This window comes from Cavia porcellus, unplaced genomic scaffold, assembly GCF_034190915.1.
Source record: "Cavia porcellus strain 051 isolate PalLab524CR breed Dunkin Hartley unplaced genomic scaffold, mCavPor4.1 scaffold_23, whole genome shotgun sequence".
NCBI lineage: Eukaryota > Metazoa > Chordata > Mammalia > Rodentia > Caviidae > Cavia > Cavia porcellus.
Genome location: NW_026947506.1, coordinates 36,026,938 through 36,038,670, shown reverse-complemented (window position 1 = coordinate 36,038,670; position 11,733 = coordinate 36,026,938).

The following is an 11,733-nucleotide window of genomic DNA, read 5'->3' as shown; positions in this document are numbered from 1 at the left end:
AAACTTTAATTTTGTAACTTGAACAAATATTTCTCAGATGACAATATGTAATCCATTAACTAGTGATTTCCTACTGTTGATTTTTTTCTGAAATTCTATATAACTTGTACCCTTTTTCTGTTTTTTTTTCTTTTTCTCCTTAAATAAAATTTAAAAAACTGAAAAAAATAAATTCAGCAATGTACCTACATACAAAATCAATACTCAAAAATCAATAGCATTCCTACATACTAACAACAAAATCACTGAGAAAAAATAAGAGAAGCCACACTAGCATCCAAAAAAATGAAATACTTAGGAATTAATCTCATGAAAGAAGTAAAAGATCTATACAGGGAAAATTATAATATCCTGAAAAAAGAAATTGAAGAGGATCTCAGAAAATGGAAAGACATCCCTTGTTCATGGATAGGAAGAATAAATATTGTGAAAATGACCATTTTCTCAAAACTTTTATACAGATTTAATGCAATCCCAAATACCATCAACATACTTCATAGGTCTAGAGAAATCTCTACTAAAATTCATCTGGAACCAGAAGAGACCTAGATTAGCAAAGGCATTTCTAAGCAGCAAAGGAAGGCAAGAGGCGGCACAATCTCTGACTTGAAGTTATACTACAAAGCTACCGTTATAAAATCAACATGGTACTGGAATAAAAACAGATCTGAAGATCAATGCAATAGATTAGAAGATACAACCACAACTACCAACACACTCAACCACCTTATCTTTGATAAAGAGCCAAACATATTCACTGGAAGAATGACAGTCTCTTTAATAAATGGTGCTGGAGGGCCTGGGGATTTAGCTCAGCGGCATAAGCACCTGCCTTGCAAGTGTGTGGTTGTGAGTTTGATCCCTGGTACTGATAAAAATGAAAAAGACAAAAAAAAATGGTACTGGAAAAACTGGCTCTCCTATATGCTGAAAACTAAAACTAGACCCATGCTTGTCACCATGTACTAAATTAAAATCTAAATGGATCAAAGATCTGAATATTAAAACAGAAACACCAAATCCTTTGGAAGACAAATTAGGTAAAAAATCTTGAAGACATAGGGGTAGGTAGAGAATTCATGAACAGGAATCAAACCACACGGGAAATACTTCCCAGAACCAATAACCGGGATCATGTCTTATTAAAAAGTTTTTGCACGTCAAAAGAAATCTCCGGCATCGTGAAAAGAAAACTCACAAACTGGGAAAAAATCTTAGTGAACTGTCCCTCAAACAAAGGACTCCTCTGTAAAACATATAAAGAATTTTTTAAAAATTAGACCACAAAATTCAAAGACTCAATCCAAAAATGGGCATCTGAGATGAATACACACTTCTCAGATAAAGAAATACAAATAGCAGATAAATACATGAAAAAATTTTCATCCCCATTAGTCATTTGAGAAATGCAACAACACTGAGATTCCATCTCACTCCAGAAAGAATGGCCAAGATCAAGAAAACTACCAACAACAAATGCTGGAGAGGCTGTTTTGGGAAAGAGGAGCTCTCTTGCACTGTTGGTGGGAGTGTAGACTGGTGCAACCATTGTGGAAGTCAGTCTGGAGATTTCTCAAAAAGCTGGGATTAGAAGTCCCATTTGATCCAGCTATTTCACTTCTAGCATATTCCCAGAAGAACTGAAAACATCATACCACAGTGATATATGCGCACCCATGTTTATAGCAGCACAATTTGTAATAGCCAGATCTTGGAAACAACCTAAGTATCCCTCAACTGAGGAATGGATAAAAAAATATGTGGTATTTTTATACAATGGAGCTATAAAGAATGATCACATTGAGATATTTATAAATATATGAGCACAACTTGAGACCATACTCGTAAGTGAAAATAATCAAACTCACATGTATAAATACCATATAGGCTCCCCAGTGTAAGAAATGGTACATAAGAGTTTATGATAATCATGATTCCCCATTGCACTGCTTTGAAGCCTTATAATGTTTTCATTCATTAGTTTGAATGGTTTTATCCTGGTTGGTTTGATTTTATTATCTGTGATGGTATGAACAGCTATTTTGAAGAAAATAAGACATTATAATAGCCAGTGCTGATTTAATGTCATCTTGCTTTGAAGTTCTACCATGTTCTTCTGTTTCCATTGGTTCTATTATGTTGCATCATACTGGATTTTATTATGTGTGATAGTATAAATAAATTTTTTATGGACAATGAGATAATATAGTAGCCATTGTTTATTTTCTGTTATTTGGTTCTCAATACCCTGTAATACTTTCTTTCTCTTGAGTGATTTTATATTATTTTGTTATGTTTGATCCTATTGTATATAAAGGTATGCTCAACTATTTCAAAGAAAGAGACATTCTGGTAGCTATTGTTATAGCGGGTTGTCTTGTGGTGAAATACTGTGTTGCTTAAATTGTCCTGTTCTGATTTGCTTTGCTCTGTCCTCTTTTGTCTTAATTTCTTTAAAATAAAAAAAAAATTTTAAAGAAATAGGAAAAAAAGAAAAATGACACTGGCATTATGATAAGGGACTGTGTTTTCTGATCTTTCTTATTTTTTCTCTATTTGTTTTTGGTTGATTTCCAGAAAATTATGGCCTATGAAAGGTGCATGTGGTTAGAGCAGATAAAAGAAAGGAGTAGTGTTCATGATTTTTGTAACTTGTAAGTCACAAGAGCAAAGTAGGAAGGCCATGGGCCAGAGCAGACCAATTCTGCAGTGCTGACCCGGCTGTGGCTTTCTCCCTTGCAGAATTCACCTCACTTGAATGGAACTGGGCCACCGAAAGACACGCCAAGCAGTTCCATGTCGAGTCGTAATGGAAGTCCCAGTGCCAACAGGCCTAATCCTGTTAATGCTTCTGCTTCTGTTCAAAACTGGTCAGTTAACAGGCCCTCTGTGATTCCAGAACACTCTAAGAAACAAAAAATCACTATCAGTATTCATAACAAGTTGCCTGTTCGCCAAGCTCAATCTCAACCTAACCATCATAGCAACTCCTTAGAGGGCCCTAACAAGCCTGTTCCTCCTTCTACTGTCACCAACTGTTCTGCGATACAGTCTACCTCGAATACATCCGCAATGTCAGTTTCTAGTAAACTAGCAAAACCACTCTCCCCGAGCAAGTCCTGTTCCAAGCCAGTGATGAATGGCAAGTCCAAGGTGAGCTCCAACCTGCTAATCCCTTATGCCACAGTCATCTGAAGAGTCTGACAAGCAGTCCAAGGGCCTGGCTAAGGAGAACGGCATGGGCAGAATGGGCACTACTCATGCTACTGGCCATGAAGCTGAAGAGGATGAGGCCCCATCACATGAGTTTCAAGAACCTATCACTAAATGGTGCTAATAACAGACAGTGACCCCAAAGAAAATGGTCTGTTATTCAAGGATGCCAGTTGCCCAGTCCAGCCTGCTTTATACTCAGGAAAATCCCTTTTCTAAAGCGAAGTCTTCCTGGAAAGGTGAGGGGTTGGGGGCCTTGGCTTTGAGTCCTACCTGTAGCCCGTTCTCTCAGCCAGCTTTCAGTCATCATGGAGCTCAAAGCCAGGGCTGAAATGTCTTTGTTTTTTATTGCAGTTAACACCTGCATCTTTGCCTTCTCTTCCGGAAGACAAAATCTTAAGAGACCTTCAAACTTAGCAACAAAGTATAAGGCTCAACAGATGAAATGTCAAGTAAGACTTTAAAGAAAGTGAATGTCACAGTATAAAACCCAACAGTGAGTGGATGTGTCAGTGTTTTATCTCCGTGAAAGTGTTATTGTGAATATTCTGAGCCCCTAGATGATTTGAAAATAACCTACAGGATATGTTAATTTGCCTTTGAGGAGAGTGAGAAAGCTGTCTGTGACTGCTTGTCGTTTTGCTTTCTGTCGCCTGCCCTGGCCAGCAGTGCCCTTGCACACCTCTGAATCCGACCCCTCGCACTTTCTCATTTCATCTTTTAATGATGAATGAGTATGTGAAGGGCAAACTGAGTTTAGAAAAAGAGGAGTCCCGTACTGTCTTCAAGCAAGTACTGTCATGAAGGAAATATTTTGTAAGGCCTCTCTAGAAATTTGAAGTTAAATTCATAGAAAATATAATTTGTCCCCATATTCAATTTTAAGAAAAATCAATATATTCACCTACCTGTAACATAACTCAGAAATAAGAGGAAAGGAGTTTGAAATGCAGGCATGGTTGCTTTGTGTGCAAACTGCAGGTGAAACCACAGCTGCAGGTCTCTGTATCAGGTGGCAGCCACCCCCCCACAGGTTCACCATGTGACCGTTCAGCATAAACGCTGTGTCCAGATTTGCCATCTGCGCTGTCGGGCTGTGGTGCTGACTGACTTTTGGTGAAGTTTCAGCTGCAAAGTGGCAAACAAGAAGAGCCAATATCCCCATCCCCACCCCTGCCACCCAAGCGACCAGCTGATCTGGAGAAACACAGGCTACAATGTTAGCTATTGAAATGAAATACAATTAGATGCTTGTGGTGTTTTGATGTCTCACTGACCTTGCAGGTCTAAGGCCCGTCTCTGATCATCTACTCAGAGGATGGTGGTATGCAATGTGGTATCTAGGGGTATCTCTGAGTGGTAGCCACTGTTAATTCCCTATTGCTTTGAAGTCCTGTATCCTTTTCATTGTGTTGTTGGGTTTCAGTTGTTCTGTTTTGTTTGATCTTGTTACAGCTGATGGCAAGAGCAGCTATTTCAAAGATAGTAAGATATATTATGGTAGCCATTTTGGATTTACTATTGTTTTGTTTTGAGGTCCTTTATTGCATTCATTGTTTTTTGCTGGCTCTGTTCTGTTCTTTTTGATCTTCACTATGTCTGAGGGTGTCTGCAGCTATTTTGAGGACAGGAAGAGGCATTATGATAACTATTATTGATTTCGTATTGTTTTGAAGTTCTGTATCACTTAACACTGGTTTGTTTCATTTTCCTTGGTTTTATCCTCTTTAAAATAAAGAATAAATTTGGTGTCCAAAGATGATAGCCTACCATTGGCTTATACCCAGCTATATAGTAATAAAATATTCCATAAATATAAACCATGACAAAATCTATGTAGCAGTCATGCTGGCTATTGGCTTATCTCTTTCTTTTGGCCGGGATGCAGTCCACTTGGGACAGAGAAAAGTCCATCAAGGGAACTTGCTGTTGTGGAGCTTGAAGCTGTCAGTGCCACTGCTGGTTTCCACAAGCCGGACCTGATCATGAGTCCATGCAACAAGTTTAAGAAAGCTTTGCTTTCTCCTAACAGCATCTTCAAATCTACCAAACAAGTTGTCTCAGAAAATAGTTCAGCCAAGTCTGTTAAGTCTTTGTCCATTGTAAACAACCTTTGTAATGTAAGGGCACAATCATGGAATAGTAATCTTAGAGATATTTTATAGCAACATTAAAAATATGTCCCTGCTTCACATAACCTGATAAATTCAGTCACTCTTGACTGTCTGCATTTAGGTGCTTCTCTTTGATAATGCCAGGTTAATTTGACTGTGTCCAGCTTCTGTCTTTCCTTAGTTAGAAAAATACATATTATTTCTAACTTGCTTCAAGGACTTCACCTTGGGAGAGACTGGTGAGTCAAGGATACTTTTAACTCTACTTGCTCCATTTGGAACCTACTCAGAAGTAGCTTGCTTGACAATACATGACTTAATTCATGTAGCCAATCATGTAATAATCTACCATAAGCCTTGTACTTTCTGCCTGCAAACTGTATTTAAACTGATCTATAAAAAGACTCATGGCTGATTTGGAACTGATTCCCACCAGCCCACTAGCGTAATAAAAGTTTCCTTCCAACTCCTCAGTGCAAAGAGTCTTATGTTTGATGTGATACTGGTTTTTCTGCAATGGTAACACCAACAAGACAAGCATGGGGGCTGATGTACTTCATGAACTCTGTGATGCTGCAAACTTTACACATGACTACAGAGAAACCCACCAAGAGGGCAAAGGGTTAATTGAGAGCCTGTAGGACTCTGATCCAGCAGAAAGTAGAATAAATGAACCCAGATTCCTTGACACATGTACAAGGTGGATGTGAGCATAAACTCTTAGTTAACCTCAGCAATGTGGTGACACAGTGTAGTGGCACAGGGGCCCCAGCCTGGAGCACAGGCAAATCTAACAGTCACACAGGATCCTAGGTGTCCATCCTGACAAGGGCCCTGAGCACAGTCACGGGAAGAGGTGCAGCAAAGGTAAGGCTTGCCAAAAGGTTCTGGATCGTCCTCCAGTTAAAGGGAAAACCAGCAACCTTAGAAAAGTTGACCAAGGACATTACAGTGACCACTGAGACTGCTCCTCCAGTGGGGAACACATGTAGAAAAGTAGGAGTCAGAACAGGACCAAGAACCATTGTCAGAAAAAGCAGCACTCTTACACCAGAAAGCACTGCAAGCTGGAGTGCCATGCCACGCAGCATTGTAATGGGAGCCCACAAATTCTGCTGTGGGGACAGAGTCAGTCCCCCTGAGTGTCACAGTCTGAGCAGATACAGCTACCACCACTCCTGAACCAGGAGCAGGGCTGATCGGTACTGGAGCCTATACCACCCCTCAGATAGCAAGCACACCTGGCTCCTGGAGAAGTAGTATGCCCAGAAGATGCGGTGGGACCAATGGAGGTACTACTCTGACAGGTATACCCTGTACACAGGAAGGGAGCCCAGTGTAAAGCAGCCACACAAGGATTCCTACCAGGCCAGGAAGGGCTGGGAGCCTTCTGCCCAGGTGAGGGAGCAGACTCACTTCCACAGCCATGCTCAGGTGCTGCACCCCCTGTCCTTTTGCACCCAGGACAAGACTGCCTTCAGGGCTGATGACAGTGGTTATGGCCTCTGTGATTGATTTCATGAACACAGAAGCATGAAGTCATGCAAATGCAGGTACAAGAGTGCAGAAAGTAATGACAATCACATGGAAAAGAAGGCTGACAGGACCCTGCCCGAAGACCTAAGAAGTCTAAGGCAAAGAAGCACAAAAATTAAAAATCTAAAGACAAACACCAAAAGCACTGACTACAGGTGAAGGTAGGCTCTACCAGCAAGGTCTGAATTCTTCATCTCCATAGATTTTGAGACTTCACTACTTCTACACATTTCTAAATTGGTGTAACTTTTAAGGCTTTCATTCATGTATTTTAACATGTCTCTTTTTGCCCTTCTCCGTTAATACCTTGTAACTCTTCCAAGAGTAAAGTGAGTTCTGTAAAAGTATCTTTAGGATCCCTTGACTTCAAGATTGGTAGTCAGATGTAGTTACATTTTTGTTTTGTTTTTCAAATTTAGTGACTACACATTTGGCAAAAAATAGGAGGCTACAGTTCTGTTGATATTTGCCTGCTTGTCTAGAGTGGAGGTCCTAGAGTTATCATTTATTTTCTTGGCCTTTGTCTTTGATTCTGTGTGTACCCTAATGTTTTTGAATTTTTAAAATACCAAATAGGTTGATTTTGGGGGCAGGTATGATGCTGTGGATGAAACCCAGAGCTTTGTGCCCATAAGGCAAGTGCTCTGGCTAGTGAGCCACACACCCAGCCCCAGCAACTGCCTTGAAACTAACTGGTCCACAAGATGAGTGAGCATGAATGGAACTCCTACGTATTCTAGTTGACTTCTTTTAAAATTAAAAGTCCTAGCAAAAGACTGCCAAAAGTCATGTAAATAGCAGTGGTTACTTTGGGGAGAAAGGAAATCAAATCATAAGCCTCTCTGTTGTAGTCAGGGGTTGTACACAGAGAACAATTCAGATCACGACATGGAGTTTATAATATTTTTATAATGGTCACCGGAAGTTAACACAGGAGAATGCAGGAAATCTATCCACAACACCCACAACATAGATTATTTAGTCAAGAGTCTAACCCCATGGCAATGTCACACATGAGTCCCGATAAAAACCCAGAGCTCAGAACAATGCCTCCACGAGTCCAACTGGAAGTCCAGAACCCACAAGAAGGACTCACCCCAGTCTCTTTTACGGATTCGTGCCGGGAAGACTCAAGGGTCAGCGGTGGAAGCCAGAAAGTCTATGCCAGCAGGATGAAGGAGCTGTTCTAGTGGGATGAGGATTCTATACTGCAGCCGAGAAGTCACACTCACAACAAAGAGCAGAGCTGTCCTGAAAGGCACCACAGCTGTCCTTAGTGACACGGAGGCCCCGAGCTCCTCTGACAAGCACAGTCAGGTATGTGCCAGGAAGCAGCATGACGAGTTCATCCTGGAGACCAGGCAGCACATGTCTTCCCCTCCGGAGCCAGGAAGCAATGCTAGATGTGAAGACCAAAACTTCTCCAGGAGAACCAACAGCTCAGACAGCAACTCGTAGCAGAACCCACAATATCTCCTTAACACCTCAATCCCTCCCCACACCTCTCTTCTCCACCTATTTATCCTGGCAACCCTTCTCAGGTGGAGCATCTTCTCTGAATGCATGCTGATGTAATCCAGCTGGCATTAAGTTGACCACTAGTTATCAAACCATAACACTCTCCTTCCTCTTGCCCGAGACACATGGCAGTATATTCTTTTTCTTTTGCTTTTAGTGTTGCCAGGGCTGGAGGGAAGCAATACAGCATTTGCTCATGTTGAAGTCTTGTGTACATTTTCAGAGGGGTTTTAAATTTCAGTGATTTTCAGAAGGGAATGGGTACTTCTAAACTTCATGTGGTACCCTGAGATGAAGTAGTGAGACACATTTGATCTGCATGTTGAACAGAGTTCCAGCACTGTCAGAATCCGTCATTCTGGCAAGGCAGGTCAAGCCCCAGAGCCCACCCATCTAGGGACAGCAAGTTGATCTCCATGGTATTGGCATGGCATTTGGGGCTGAATCCACTTGTCCCCTGCAGGTGCTGCAGTCCAGGCATGCCTGAGTGGTGGCTGACTCTGTCCCCAGTCCAGGGGCACTGATGACTGGTTTGCAGCCAGCACTTCTGCTAGGAGCACAGACCAAGGGCCGATGGCCTCCTGAGAGTTGACACTCTGCCATCTTCCATGCACTTGTGTTCCTGTGTCCTGACCTTTGACCATTCACTTTTCTCCTGCAAAGTCCTGACTTCTGGCTCCATTCAAATCCAGTTAATTTCTTTGACCCTGGTCTGAGTCCTCACTACAGTGAGAACTTGGCAGTGTGATGGGGTGGGTGTGGCCTGTCCCCTAGCCCCAGACTCTGGCACATCTTCCATGGGACCAGAGGCCCTTCATCATCATGGGAACTCGCTTTCCTCTCAGGAGGACCCTTACAGCAAGGGCTGTGTGCCAGCCTGCACTTGCTCAGTCTGATGTGGGGCTGATCCCAGGCAGCCAGTGTTAAATTACAAAAAAAAAACTGTCTCATTGTAACCTCTTAATGCATACTCAGAGCACAGACACCATGAATTGTACAAAATCATTGAACTACTTCCTAACCTTTGCCTTTCAGGTAATTGAAAACATGGCCTCAAGACAAAAAAAAAAAAAAAAAATCACTGGTTATGGTTAGCCCATTTGTCAGTGTGTTTAAAACCTAATTACCTGAGGTCAAGCTGTGGAACCAGCAGCAGGAGTGAGGGGCACTGAACTCTAAGCCAGCACTAAAGAGTGTGGAGACCTCTTCTCCCTGTCAGCTTTCCAAGACTAGGGCATCGTTGGCAAGGGAAGAACAAGAGCTGTTTCCTCCTTCCTCCCTCACTGCAAGAAGCCAGCAGAGCTCACACATTAGAATCAGCAGTCATGGGATAAGCATTTGAGACGAGAAGCCCATGTCCCCTACCCAGACAGCAGAGCCCATCCCAAGAGCTCAGCACCTAGCCGAGGCTGGGTCACACCTCTCATCTGACCGGCCCCTCTGTTTGATGAGGTCCAGGTGACTTAGAGCAGAATCTTCACAGGATCAAGGCTGTGTCTGAATCACTTGTGTTGTAGTCCCTTAGACAGGGGCTCATGTTTCATGCTGTGCGCTTGCGGAGGTAAAGGGGGTGGTGAATCATTTAGTCCATGAAAAGAAAACTGTTATGTGTCTCGTGAACAATCAGCAAATGTGACTTTAAATGAACTTCAAGATGTATTATCTATAGATGATCAGTATGCAGTTAATTAACATGCTTTATCTGTGTGTCTTCAAGGGAAAACACGAAGTCTAAGGAACTAAACTCTTCCTGAGTAAAAGCAAGATTTAAGGACTGAGAAGGATTAGCCACCATTGGAGTTCAGGATGGGTGGTACAGCAGGGCCCAGCAAATAGTGCCTCCCTGGCCGGAACCCTAATGGTTCCTCTGCAGCTGCCTAGCATCACTCAGTTCCTCTACTGCCATTCAGGAATGCCATGATGGCTTCAAGGGGAAAGAGCTTCCCAAAGACCAAGGGGACCTGTGGACAGGAAGGGACAGAAAGAGTGGCCTGGTTTCCTGGGGCCTCTGCCTTCAACTAACATATGCCTCTCATTTTTCAGATTCAACAAGTTTACAGGAGCCATTCCAACTCAGCTTAAATTATAAACATAAATTTGTTCAAACCTACATGCTTTAGTAAATACTATACAAATTATACCATGAATTTTAGGGTTTTTATATATAAGAGATTAATCAACATAAAACAGAATAAAGCTAATCAAAACAAAGCAATGAAAGTGACACAGGACTTCACAAAAAATAGGAAATCAACAATAGCTACCATAATGTTTCTTGTTTTCTTCAAAATAGCTGTCCACACCATCAGACATAATAAAAATCAAAATAAAGCTAATCAAAAGAATGAAAATTTTAATGAGAATAAAATCAAACAAAACAGAAAAAAGCCAATCAAAACTAAACAGTGAAAGTAGTGCAGGATTTCAAAACAGGGTAACAGGAAGTCAATAATGGCTACCATAATACCTGATATCTTTAAAACTGCTGCCCATACCATCAAACATAACAAAATTGAACAAAACAGAAGAGAATGAAACCAATCAAAAACAGAACACTGAATAAGACAAAACAATAAAATGGTACAAAACAACAGAGTGAGATAGAAAGAAATCCTCATATTTGCTATACTGCATACTGTTATCTTTTTAATAGATGCTCAGACTACTGGCCTTAGGCCTGCAAAGTCAATCAAACAATACAAGCAATAAGTTGTTTTGGTACTTCAGATGCTATCAATTCAGCCTGTCCTCTAAATCAGCTGATTACTTACAGGGTAGGGTTGCGGGGTGGGGAATGGGGGTCCTTGTCTCCTAGCTCATGTGCCAGTTGGCTCACAGAAAGGGCAAACTGCCTTGCTGTTACTCCTCCTGGACTCTACATGGCCTGTGCTGGCTCACAGGAAGAGCAAATTGGCTTCTTGTTCCCAGCATGGCTTCTGCCAACTCATGGGAAGGGAAAATTCGCTTCTTTCTCCTCTGGGGCTCTGCATGGCCTATGCCAGCTCACAGGAAGGGTGAACCAGCTTCTTGTTCTTGTTACTTCTCCCAGGCCCAGCATGGCTTCTGACTCGCGGGAAGGGTAAACTGTTTTTTTTTCTCCTCCCAGGCTCCACATGTTTCACAGCAACTCATGGGAAGGGTAAATTGGGCTTTTTTTTGGTACCAGGATTGAACTCACAACTGCGTGCTTGCAAGACAGACACTTATGTCGCTGAACTAAATCTCTAGCCCGTGTTTTCACCTTTTCTTAATTGTCCTTACTCCAAAACAATGAACACTTTCTATAGCTGCTAACCACTGTAAAACACAGTGTATAAAAAGCACATTGAAAATAATGCCCTGGAATAGAACA